Raw genomic sequence first — 13035 nt, forward strand, 5'->3', positions numbered from 1 at the left:
AGGCATGTGCAAGATATACAGCTGACTAGTAGCTAAATGGGTGGGGCAATTGGCCTAGCTAAAATTGGGACAAAATTAGAAATAAATCTTAAAAAAAAGAAGCTACAGTATCTGCTCCCTTTGCTGTGTGTAAAAATAAATAATAAAAATAGCAGAAAATCAGAAATATTATAAAAGTAACTTTAATTGGAAATGTTTTTTTTTTGTAGATTTTTTTTTCTTTGTTAGAAGAGATTATGTCGTGGTCCTGTCTTATTCAACACAACCCAGAGTAAGCTCTGTAATCGAGCTTCAGGATACACTAGCAGCAGCATTATCAGCGGAGTGTTATGCAGCATTTGCAGATTGTGTTTGGCTTTCTGGAATATTAGAGCTTCAGTGAGGCAGAAGCTCTACAAGCCTCTGCCTCTGGTGTTTTCTATTTTCTTTGGAATATTTGAATACAGAAAGGAAGGATGAAACATAAACAGCGCCTTAATGGCTCTGAAATGTATAGATATATAAATACAGTTTGTGCTGACATGTGTATATATACAAATGTACACACACACATATACACATTCATAAAATGGTTTGTGTGTTTGTGCTGAATCAAATTCTTGTACAGATCACTGATTATATAGAATCTTTATGCAACCTATTTCAAGTAAAGTCCTGAAATTCAATTAATATATGATATATTATACAGCTCTGGACAAAATAAGAGAACACATTTATCTATTTATAGTTATATATTTGAGTAAAATTAATATTATTGTTTTATTCTATAAACTACAGACATAATTTCTCCCAAATTCCAAATAAACATATTGTCAATTAGAGCATTTATGTGCAGAAAATTAGAAATGGCTGAAATAACAAAAAAGATGCAGAGCTTTCAGACTTCAAATAATAGTAGAGAGAGGGAGAGACCCATCATTCATCTAGAGAACATAGTTTCACTGCATCTCAGCACTGCAGTGACACTGGGTGACATGTTGGTGGTGTGTTAATAATGTTAGTGTGTGTTGTGCTGGTATTAGAATTAGTGGATCAGACACAGCAGTGCTGCTGGAGTTTTTTAACACCTCAGTGTCACTCAGTACTGAGGAATTATGATGCACCACTTAAATAATACCTGCTCTGTAGTAGTTAGATGGAGTCATGATTATTGAAGACCAGGGAGAAAGGAGGATAATAATAGTGTAACTATGCAGAGAAATATATATAGGATTACAGTCTGTTATTATGTGTGTGTGTGTGTGAGAAAGAGGTTCAGTAATGAATATGCCATTTTATAAATGCAATTTTAAAACCATCAATTGTTTTCCCATCTTTTCTCAACAACACTTTAAACCATTAAAGGTCACCTTCCGTCGTTTTTCTTTCATTTTAAAATGTCTAGTTGTGGTCTCTAGTATGAATGAATGACATGTGAGCCATTTTTGTAAAAAAAAAGTGCTCAGGTGTCTCTGTATAGCTCTTTTTTAATGGACTGTTTTAGGGGTGTGTCCAAAATGACCGGATTCCAGCTTTGCTCATGAATATTCATACATGCAAACAGCATGCAAATATCTCTCCTCTGATTGGCTAGGAGCACTGCGACGCCCCTCCACCGCTCTGCCGCTCACTGCCTCCCACCTCCTAACTGATGAGCGGTGATGTTGCGTCGCTTCAGCTCCGCCTCTGGGAGTTTCTCGAGCCAAGGTGGGCTGGTCTGTGAGTTTCTGCCTACGTAGGCAGAAAGATAATTCAAAATTCACCCGTTCTTCGGAGGGGGGGAGGGGGGATTTCTTTGCTTAGCTCCTGCAGACAATGGGGGCTGCAAAACAGTTTAATGAGCAGGTGTACACATTCAACTCGGAGAGACCTACTGTATTCCACAAAAAACAAGAAAAATGGGATTTTCGCGGAAGGTGAGCTTTAAAAAAATCCTCTTTACAGAGGACGATAAAACTACAATAAAGAGCTGACTGCCACATCAAACACGGCAACCAAATACATAAAGAAGAACATCTCTTTAGTCTCAGCAAAGCTGATGAACATCACAATCGTCCGAGCCCGTGTGTAACTGCTAAGCAAACTCCCCGCCGCAGCCCGCAACCATGTCGGAATACAGAATAATGACATTCTCTCTCCCTGCAGGGGTCGGCTGCATTAATATCTCATTCATAACGGTCTGTTCACATCTGCTCGGCTCCGATCGCGGAATTTATTGCCAATTTAACCTTTCAGAAAAGCAGATTAAATGGTGGCTCAATGGAGCGTCGCCGTAAGACCGCTTTGGGCTGCTCAGTCTGTCTCAAATCCTCCTCGTGTAAGTAATTAAGCGATTAAGCTGTGTTTACCGTGCTTTAACCAGCTCGAAAATCATACACTGCGTCTATCCGTCAGTATGCTCTCTCCTGGTGGACTGCTGTTGTTGTAAGAACACTACTTTTCTTTTTTTTTGTAGTCCGTTTGTACTACGGACGGCGAGGCTTGTCGACTATTTATGAACAGTATAAAACTGGCTGTGTAATTACAGTGTGTTACCATATATTTAAGCTTAGAGCATGTGTTTAGATTATACACGACATGAAGGAGAAAAAAAGGTGTGTGTGTACATGATAGAGTGAGAGAGAGAGAGAGAGAGAGAGAGAGAGAGAGAGAGAGAGAGTGAACACCACTGAATGTCCCAAGCCATTAGAACAAGGGATATTTCTGGTTGACTGAGCAATTCATTCTCAACATGTCACATTGAATTTCTTCCATTATAAAGCACTGCAGCCTTCCCCCTCTACAGGCAGATTGCCTGCTCTCTTCTCACTCCCTGAAATATTGCCTCTCCCTCCAAACAATCTTTTTTCTTATCTAAAGACTTTCATTCACTCTTCCCAGAGCTCTCTCTCTATCTCTCTCTTTTTCTTTCTTTCTTTCTCTCTATCTTTCTCTCACTCTCATTCTCTGTATATAGGAAAAGTCTTGTACTACAGTATACGTATCTACCCGTACTCACTAGCCTAGATGCCCAAATGTTTGTGAATACCCTAGTAAAAAAAGTATTATTATGCTATAGTGCACTAAAGTGTTCTTGTAGCCACATTATTAATCACTATATTTAAAGAGTGCTAAAATTGAACAACTTTTTTTTTGTACTTATTATACTTTAATTATATAAAAATAGTACAAAAGTCTTACTAAAATTGTGCTAAATGAACTTAACTGTACTAAAATGGAACTATTTAACTATACTTCAATAAACCTCTATTTTCACTTGGGAAAAAAACATTGAGGGTGACCCTCATATACAATGTTGTCAAGCATTTAGAGCATCAAAGGGACTGAAAACATTTAATAAGAAATTAGAAATAATATGGAATAAAATATATATTAATAAAATATGTATGTAAAATAGAACTTTCTAAAAAAACATGAAAAAAACAATTTGACACATAAAAAGTAAAGAATTTATAAAATATAAAAAAATAAAAAAGATAATAGTAAAAGTAAAGAAAATTGATCAAATGAATAAAAATGAGCTAAGAAAATAAGAATCAAAATATTAAAACATTAGAATAGAAAACAAAAAGTAATAATAAATAAATAAAAATAAATATAATTAAATTAAAAAATTAAAATGATACGAAAAAGATAAACTAATAAAAAAAATAATAATAAATGAAATAATAATAATAATAAAAATAATAATACATTAAAAAATATATATATTTTTTCATAATCATCCAGACTATGAAGCACCACACAAGGAATCATGTAGTAACTTAAAAGTGTTAAACAGACCAAATTACTCTGTGAGAAAGCATTTAGATGCTCTTATCTGAGGTGCTGTTAACTTGTGGTTTCTACAGCTGGTAACTCTGATGAACTTATCCTTTGCAAAAGATGCAACTCTTGCTCTTCCTTTCCTGGGATGGTCCTGATGAGAGCTGATGAGAGTTTCATCATAATATTTCAGATGGTATTTGTGACCTAAAGATACTTTTTTCTTTACTTAATTGAGTAGTTCTTGCCATAGTATGGATTAGATCATTAGTCAAATAGGGATATTCACTGTATACCTGTAACTCTACCTCTTCACAGCTTTACAACTGATGCTCTCAAACACCATAAAAAGAGGCAAGAAGTTGAAGTAATTAACTCTTGATGAGTTCAGCACAGCTGTTAACTGAAAGCCAGATCCAGCCAAGATGTGCCAAGCTTTCTTGTCCCTATAAGGAAGATATGCTACCTTAAATAATGTAAAATTAAATGTGAAATGAAACATATTCTGGTTTGTTTAACACTTTTTCCGTTCACTACATAATTCTATATGTTTTTCCTAATAGTTTGAATGACTTTAATATTCATCTAGAATGCAGGACATTTTGAAATAATGAAAAAACACTGGATTTAAGACATGTCCAATCTTTTGGCTGGTACAGTATATACATAAAAAAACATGACAATACATATAAAACATGACATGATACATCGTCACTGTCATATCATAACTCTTTTTCATTTTATTTTAACACCCCTGTAAACACCAGCTGCCCTTTACACTATATGAACAGCTATATATCTATCAGTAGTTATAGGGTGGAACCCTGTTTGATGATACAGTATCTGAATTTAGACTACACCCTGATTGTGTGTCCCAGAATATATTTAGGCAGGTAATGGGGTTTGTTTCTATACATACATCCAGCCACAGCCTCGTCCAGGCACATCTCACTGTGGCGAGCCATATATATCTTTCTTTCTAGCTCTATATTATGGACTGTTCTCTCTCTCTCTCTCTCTCTCTCTCTCTCTTTCCTTCTCTCCCTCCGTGTAATCAGACTGTTGTGACAGCTCGGGCTCTAGTAGATTGATGTTGCTCAGATTCCAAACGGGAGACAGAGTGGCAATTATGTCAAACGACAGAGAAACATGTGTCCATGTGCTCTCCTCACTGCATCCTTATCACTCTCCATAACCCCAACACAACCTGCAGTGAGAGAGAGAGAGAGAGAGAGAGAGTGAGAAAGAGAGAGAGAGAGAAGAAGAAGAAGGTACAGAGTCAGATGGACATAAAGAGCATAAAAGCAAAAGACACATTAAGTGAAATTTAAATATTTAAGCAATAGAACATGAGAGGGAGCCTGTTATCTCGAATAACATCACGGCTGTGATTGATAATGAATATCATCGCTGTCCAATAAAAAACACTTATCTCCAAAATATTTTACAGGAGAGAGAAAAAACCTTGTAAACTTTCAATAGAAGACAATGTAAAAAGAGTTTATTTCAGGTCATTTTAAAGAGTTTCTATTGGTCCGTTCATCAAGAAATTTTGGCACAGTGTAAGGGACAGTTTGTGTGTTCAAATTATGTAGTAAACCAAAAATCGACAAAAATGGAGATGAGCATTTTTCATAGGACAGCGACGATATTCTGTAATACGGACTGTGCCTTCCGCCAAAAAGTAGTTCCACAACAAGTGAACTGTAAGAACTGGTAACTACAAAACAGCGTATGGTTTATATAGACTAACACCATGAATGTTAGCTTAAAATGAAAGTTTTGTATAAGCAAAGAACAGTAAAATTTAAGGTGGTTGGTAAAAGTTAAGACTGTAAAATAACACTGAAACTCTCCTCTCCTGCTCTGCGGAGTCTTCTTCATGCTTTGCTGGGTGGTGTTGGTTAGCTAGTGGTTAGGTTTGCATAGCTTGCTTTAGCTTAGCATTAGCTTAGCTTATCCTAGCCTGGCTGATTACTGTTCCAAGTATCAGACAGTGGCCGAGGTAACTGATTGATTTTCTTTCTTTTTTTTTCACAAAAGATGAGCCAGCACTGCGGGTTGCGATTAAGTGTGCCTTGGCTGGGCGCTAGCCTGTGCTAAGCTAATGCTGCTGCTGGAAGTGATGATTTAAAAAGGTCATGTGTGTATATGCCGTTACTTGGCAACACGTCCGCGGAGTGATACAGATTTAGCGTAAGAAGGCCATGCTGTTATCACAAATATTAGCATGGTTAGAACACTTCTCAACTTCTCAATCAGATTGTAAGATCGGAACTAACTGTTGTATAATCTGTAATGCAGCACACATGCTATTTCAATAGGACATCACTTGTCCACATGCTGCAGATGTCCCAACAGCAATTGTATGTTTAAATTTAACATTCTTTTATCTGGCAACACACCAAACATGGCAATACCACCCACAGTGGACAGTACAGTGGATGGTCATGATCACGACTGACAATGTCCTGTTAGGATTGTCAGTGCAAACAGTCAGTGGTGACTTCGGCAGAGAAATCACAATTCATACCACATTTTCTAAAATTAAACCTCTGAAACCAATGCTGAGAGTCTACACTTACAGTCTACAACCTCAGCTTGATTGTTTATTGCAAATCTAAGATGGTATACAGAGGAAACATTACAAAAATTGCCACTGTCTAAATGTCCTTACAGACCTGACTGAATATTCAATATCAATGTTTTTTCATATGGCTTATCCTGGCAATATCAGTGCAAGCACATATTTGCATTGATATTGTAAGAATGATACATGCAGAATCCATGCAGGCTACCTCTTAATATCAGAGTGAAGAAATTCATTGCCAACAACCAGACAAGATTTCATTACATGTGAAGCATTAGGACTCTACTGTCTGTAGATGTTCTGAAATAGTAACACTAAAACGTGGTAAACGGGCTGTGTTCAGACTACCTGCCTGAATCTAACCCTAGTTTTGTAACTGTAAATGTCTAGTTGTATTCAGATTCGTTTCTGAGAGTCTGGACAGATAGACATGATATGAAATCCATGAATTGTTGGATTCAAATCGCCATTTGGAAGTGATTATAACTGGATTTGTGATTATAACTGGAGATGAGTCTCAGTCTAATTGCTTTAGATGGTTAAATCAGATTTCAACAAGACAAACAACGAGCTCATTAAATCCAGAGTGAGGAAAAAAAGTTAGTTGCTGACTCCTCCTTCATTTCCATGGATACATTTGTGATGTCCAGGCATGCAAATCCAATCTGATATTTTAGGGTGCACTCATGTCTATGTTACCTTCTGGCCCTCTCCCTTTAGTTAGACTATTATAGGCAGATCTGCTGGAATATAAAGCCACTCTCCCAGGGAGTCAAAACATGTTAACACGGTGACTTTAACATAATGGATTTCACTGTGCAGATTTGGTTTGAGAAACAAACAAAAAAAATCTGATTTACCTGCAGTGTGAACACAGCCTAAGTTAACTCTCCAAGCTTAAACCAGGATGTCAGTTAAACAAGAGAAGTCAAAGCAAAAACGAATATCCCCGAGCTGTAGTTTCTTCTTTTGTTAAAGTACAAGATCATGCAGTTTGGAGGTAGGCTGCCAGACAGGCTCCATATGTGCAGGCTTGTGGAGAGTCTATTTTCACAGAAAATAATCTACAGGCTGTTATTATTGTAGATGTGGAGCCCCGGCGGCACAGGTTGGCCCCCCGCCAGGGCCTGCAGACTTTGTGATTTGTTCATCTCTGGTAGTTATTATTGGTGGGGACTGTGGCACGAATTTCACTGAGGTTGGAGCGCCTGGACCACTTCTAACAGCCCAACGCTAGCTGCTACGAAATGACTGGTTAGAGAGAGAAACACTTCGAGAAAAAAGGAGAAAGAAAGAAAGAAAGAAAGAAAGAAAGAGAGAGCGAGAGACAGAGTGAGAGAGAATGTGATTAACTCTTGTTGGAAATGAGCCAGGGTTGTGGTCAGTAGTCTTGGTCTCTCTCTCTTTTTTTTCTCTTCAATGTTCGAGAGAAAGAGCAATGTCTGGAACAAGGAACCATTTTTCTTCTGTCTGAAGAATGCAGTCTAAATACAGGAACAGGGTTTGGACACACTTCATTGGACACTTCATGTTTTTTTTTAGTAATAAATAGAAAAAGTACACAGATTTGTCCTTTTCTCCAAATGTAATCAGTCAGACTAGACTAGAAGTTTGGTATGTGAAGTTACCTTTATTATGCCTGGCCCATGATACAGAATTTTTGGGATTGTAGATGATTTTAAAAGTGTGTAAGATAGACAGAAAGACTGTCTTTCCTGACAGAAATTTCCTGTCTTTAATTGTAGGTGTTCATCAAACTCCCAACAAACCACCCTACTATCAAACTATCTGCTCTGAATAAAACACCACACTGTTTAGAATTAGCTAAACCATTGCGATAGTAGTTGTGATGTGTTCTGCTCAGAAAAAGACAAGCGACGCTTCATTGGCAACAGTAGACGTTCGCCAGCATTTTGCTTGATGATGTGAGGCTTGAATGGAGCCGTTCTACTGCCACATGACGACCTAAGTTTCCCAGTCACCTTTACTTTGTTATAATATCACTGACAGTTGGCTGTGGAATATTTACTAGTGAGGACATTTTAAGAATGTATTTGTTGTACAGGTACAGCCATCCTATCGCAGTACCACTAATGATTGTAGAAGCACCGCCATCTCCGGTGGGCCATCAAATTAAGAGAGAACCACTGCTTGATGATGGTTATTACTGTCACTCTCCCTGTTCCAGTAAAGTTATAATATATACAGGATAATGGCTTGAGCTCTGCCTCTTTGATGCTATAGTACATTTGAACTCTGTCTGTACATAAGAATGTTTGACAAAGTTTTTTTTTTGCATTGTTCTTTCAAGAATTTCCCCTCGGGGATCAATAAAGTATCTATCTATCTATCTATTGTTTTCGGCCACAAAGTCTTGAATGGAAATGATGTTATACCTACAAGCTTGAATATCTTGAAAATCTTCTCTCTAGCACCAAAAGTATATTCCTGCCTGGCCAAGTTGGTCAGGTCTAGGTTCAGCAACAGTATGTGCTGAAAGAATGAGGTCAGCTGACTACCTGAATATACTGAATTTAGAACAGGTTATTCCATCAATGGATTTATTTCGTCCCTGATGAACACAGACATATTCCAATATGACAGTGTCAGGATTCATGGTGCTGGAATTGTGAAAGAATTTCAGGTTCAGGGAGCATGAGATCATCATTTTCACACATGGATTGAGAGAATTCACCACAGACCTTAAAGTCCAGATCTTAGCCTCATTGAGAATCTTTGGGATGTGTTGGATGGAGAAGAGCTGCTTTGAGCAGCGGTCAGACTCCACCATCATCAATGCTACAAGATTTTGGAGAAAAATTAATGCAACACTGGATTAAAATAAATCTTGTGACATTGCAAAAGCGTATCGAAACAATGCCACAGTGAATGCGTACCACAATAAAAGCTAAAGGCGCTCAAATGAAATATTACAGTGTGTGATCTTTTTTTTTTTGGTGGCAACATTTTTTTGGCAAGGCAATGTATATTGTTTTAATATACAGTAAGTGTGCTACAGTAGAACCTCAGGAATGCATTAGAAATAATAGCAAGTTTAAAATCCAACTTAATAGACTCAGCATAGGAAGGTTTTTAATACTGTTTGCTCCAAAAAAACAGTTTGGATCAGTTTCTGCATCATTATGTTAGAATTTGCACAAATAAGCTCTTGGTAAGCACATTCATAATTCACAGCACATCAGTGTAATGATAATGCGAGCTCTGTCCAAGCTCCAAGTAGGCCAGTGTTAGACAAATGTCTTCCAAAAGCATTTGCGGACTATTTTTGGGTTTGGGATTTTTTTTAGCCATGCTACCCAGGAGCATCATTCATTCAGCGGTGGCGTCCCCATACCAAAGCACCGCAGAATATGTATGTGTGTGTGTGTGTGTGTAGCAGCATGGAGAGATGTAAAATGATAGCATGTCGCATTAGGGGATGAAATTAACTCCATGCAGCAAATCAAAAACAAACAACATGTCAGTCATGGAAGGGCATGTCTTGGATTGTTTGTGTGTGTGTGTGTGTGTGTGTGTGTGTGTGTGTGTGAGTGAGTGATTGTGTATGTGTGTGTGTGTGGGTGGGTGTAGATAGGCCCCTACATCTATGTGTGTGTATGTATGTGTGTGTGTTTATATATGTGCCAATGACATGTTTACGTTCAACCCAATATAACCCTGCATATTCCCTATTTTTACGTTGCCATTTAATACAGATGGTGTTGGGTCGGGAGGTCAGCGCTATGCTATATTCTGCATAATGAAACTGAACAAGTCGGCAAGAAAACGATGATTTAATAACTGATAAGACAGACAAGCAGGCAAGGCAGATTTCTCATGTTTATTACCATTATTTTAATAGTAAAAGGCCTGTATACAGGAAAATCACATTTTTCTTACTTTTTACTTTTTTTCGTCTCCACTGATCATATAAGACACTTTGTAGATGTATTATTACAGATTGTAGTCCTGTATCTGTTTCTGTGCATACTTTATTATTATTATTATTATTATTATTATCCTCCTACTGCAAATCCTTCTACAATACAATCTGTTTGGTAATAATAAAAACTCTGTGAGTTAAAACAGATCCATTGCTGCTCTGTTTGTAGCTGCGCTATAAGCTCTGCATAATTGCTAGGTTACCTGTATGTGGCGGAGTAATACATGACAAGCTTCCGTTACAGTGCATTACCGGCTGATAATGTCACTCATAAAACACCTCACAGCCAATCACATTGCAGGGTCAGAACTTACTGTGGTATAAACACAATTATCCACCTATATTAATGTAGTCCATGGCAAAAAGCAAACTGTTTTTTTCTCCTTAATGTAAAAGAGGGGGCTAAAGTTAACACACATCCGTTTCAGTGCACTTTGTGACACATATGAATGCAGGAGCCCCATTTCCTCCTTTCTTGTCTTATGCTGTTCATTCACTTACCCCTTAGTTTACAGTTTCCAGCTCACATGTTCCATTTGCTGCCTTATCTGATGGAATTTCCGCAGCTTGGACTGAGCAACAGAATAATAACATGCACACATACGCATACAAAGGGTCTACAGTTAGTCAGTTAGTATACTCCAACATGCTCAATGAACCCCTTCAACCTCGGGCTTATTATTAAGTAATTAATACTAATGCAGAATCTACTGTAAATTATGTGGTAGCCATTTGGTTTAGGGTATCTTGTGGTGTCCCACAGGGCTCTATTTTAGGGCCTATGAAAGTGATGGTAAATAAGACAGTAATGTGGTTATTAGAGTGAAGAACTGAAATGTGGGCTTAAATGCAAAGTCTATAGGGTTTTATAAGCATGTGCACAAGTCTACTGTACAGGCCAAAAGTTTGGACACACCTTCTCATTCAAAGCATTTTCTTTATTTTCATGACTATTCACTTTGTAGATTCTCACTGAAGGCATCAAAACTATGAATGAACACATGTGGAATTTTATGTACTTAACAAAAAGTGACCTGGCCTCCACAGTCACCGGACCTGAACCCAATCCAGATGGTTTGGGGTGAGCTGGACCACAGAGTGAAGAAAGCAAAGGGGCAACAAGTGCTGCTAAACACCTCTGGGAACTCCTTCCTTCAAGACTGTTGGAAAACCATTTCAGGTGACCACCTCTTAAGGCTCATTGAGAGAATGATGCCAAGAGTGTGCAAAGCAGTAATCAGAGCAAAGGGTGGCTATTTTTAAAGAAAATAGAATATAATTTTTTTGTTGAATACATAAAACTCCACATGTGTTCATTCATAGATTTGATGCCTTCAGTGAGAATCTACAATGTAAATTGTCATGAAAATAAAGAAAATGCATTGAAAAAGAGAAGGTGTGTCCAAACATTTGGCCTGTACTGTATATGCCCCACAATACACTGAAAAAGGGCAATATATACCGGCAAAAGTATTGGGACACTTTCTACTAGATTTTGGAGCATTGCTATGAGCATTTCATTGCATTTTTGACTGTCAAAAAAAGGCCAGGATTTAGTTCACAGCTGCATAAAATGCAGTCAAACACATCAGACATACAAAACACACTTCACTACACACTCAGTTGACACTAATAACAGTGATATGTTTATACCCTTATATTACATTTACCACATCGCACACATGTTGAGGCCTGATAAACAGCACAGCACCAAATCATGTGATCACCTTGATCTTCCAACTGACATTTACAAATCTCCATCAAAACAACAAAAAACACAAGAAAAATGTAAGTAATGAAAGCTTTTCTTTCTTTTATACACGTTTTTGTTTAATTCTTTCTTATTTATAGTCTCTCTGTCTCTCCTTTCCCTGTCTTTATTCTTTCTCTCTCATCTGTCTCTCTCCATATTTTCTCTCTTTTTGTCTCTATCTATGTATTTTTGTTTCTCTGCCCATTTCTCCTATATCTATCCATTTGTCTTTTGTCTCATGTCCCTTGTTTTGTCTGTTTTCTCACTTCGTCTTTGATGTCTGTTTCTTTCTTTCTTATCTATCTTTATTCTTTCTTTCTCTCACTCTCTCTTTCTCTCTCCTCTCTCTTTGCTTTTCTGCAATCTATTAATCTGTCTCCTTTTTATTTATATTCTCTCTACAGCTTGTTTCTGTCTCTCTCTCTTTTTGTGTCTGCTTTATATCTACTGTATTTTCTATCTCTGTTAGTATTCTCAAACATGCTCAACAAACCCCTTTAACCTTAGTATTAGTTTACTATTCAATGTTAATACTGATGCAGAAACGATTGTACATTTTTTGGTAGCCATTTGGTTTAGGGTATCTTGTGGTGTCCCACAGGGCTCTATTTTAGGGCCTATGAAACTAATGGTAAATAAGACAGTACACATGTGGTTATTAGAGTGAAAATTAGAGACATGTCTCATTCTATCTATATTCTATCTCTGTTGTCTCTGTCTCTCTCACTGTCTCATTTATCTCTGTGTTGTCTGTTTTATCCCCATCTCTGCTATTTATATTGTGTATCTCTCTTTGTCTCAGTCTCGCTCTTTTCGTCTCATATTGTCGCTCTTACTCTTTAGTCTGTCTCATTCCTTTATATTATTCCTTTTGTCTCTGTGTCTCTTTCATATCTATATTTTCTTTCTTTTGTCTCTGTCTCTTTCTGTTCATCTTTTGTCCTGTTTATAGTTTCTATCGTTTGTCTCTGTCAATATATCTGTCTTCTAACCTCTCTTTCTCTC

Source organism: Astyanax mexicanus, chromosome 23 (genome assembly GCF_023375975.1).
Source record: "Astyanax mexicanus isolate ESR-SI-001 chromosome 23, AstMex3_surface, whole genome shotgun sequence".
Classification (NCBI taxonomy): Eukaryota; Metazoa; Chordata; class Actinopteri; order Characiformes; family Acestrorhamphidae; genus Astyanax; species Astyanax mexicanus.